The sequence below is a fragment of the Propithecus coquereli genome, unplaced genomic scaffold (assembly GCF_000956105.1).
Source record: "Propithecus coquereli isolate 6110/MARCELLA unplaced genomic scaffold, Pcoq_1.0 Scaffold75, whole genome shotgun sequence".
Taxonomy (NCBI): Eukaryota; Metazoa; Chordata; class Mammalia; order Primates; family Indriidae; genus Propithecus; species Propithecus coquereli.
The window spans coordinates 1,648,662-1,649,720 of NW_012153618.1; positions in this window are offsets into that span (position 1 = coordinate 1,648,662).

Here is a 1,059-nt window from a genome sequence, read left to right on the forward strand (position 1 = left end):
CATAAAAGAATTCTCTTCTAAAGTGATGTCATGATTTCTTGTCCCTTACTCTTCAATGTCACCGTGGGTTGGGGGAGGCAGGGAACCATCCAACCTGTTTCCAGTTCCATTTCCAGTACTGAGAGCACCTGTCACATGAGAGGTATTCGTAGATATCTGTTCAACGAATGAATAATTTGCCAAGAATTGCGTCAAAAATTTAATTTTTTCTTTTCTATTTTTTCCTGAAGAAAACTTTTTTTGTAGCCACTAGGTGGCGAAGTTAATTGCATGTAGATGCCTCATAGGAGAATTCAGACAGAGAACCAGGCATTTGCATTTAAAATCAAACTTGTTCTAATTCTGTTGTTGAACTCATTAATCATTAAGTTTAAAAAACATATTGTCCTAAGAAACACTGGCGGAGTAAAACTGAAATAAAAACCATGGTAAATTACTTTTTTCTCAAGCTAAAGATGGTATGAATTTTTCTTCCAAATCAGTCCTTTTATGGCCAGATTGGATATAAATACTTCTCATTCTTCATTGAGATAAACGAACGTCGACTCAGTTTGTCCTCTGCTCAGAAATGGTCTCTTAGTGTCAAAATCTGGCAACTTCCTTTGCCTCTTGCGTCTGGAGGATCTGAGCGTGAGAAAACAGCTCCTCTCTGCCAGACATCTCCCTCCCCTGCTGTCCCCTCAGCAACCCCGCCTCCTCCCCAACAGCCTTGGAAAGTCCTGAATGTTTGGTTTTTCTCTTTTAGGAAGTCAGATGTCATGTCATCCTGCCCTTTCATTAGAAAAAAAAATTCAAAAGCAATTTGTATATTTTAAAATACAGCTAAAGCCACAGACTTGAGATTCCTGTCTTGATGAGAAAAATGAATATTCACACCTGGAAATAATTTCGGGATGTTGAGATAGAGACAGGCAAATTAATCCCAAACTTATCTCCTTATCATTATATTCCTATTATTGTCAATTATCATGACAGTAAAACTGACCTGTTTTTTTTTCTGTGTACAGTTCTATGAATTTTTTTTTTTTTTTTTTGAGACAGAGTCTCCCTGTGTTGCCC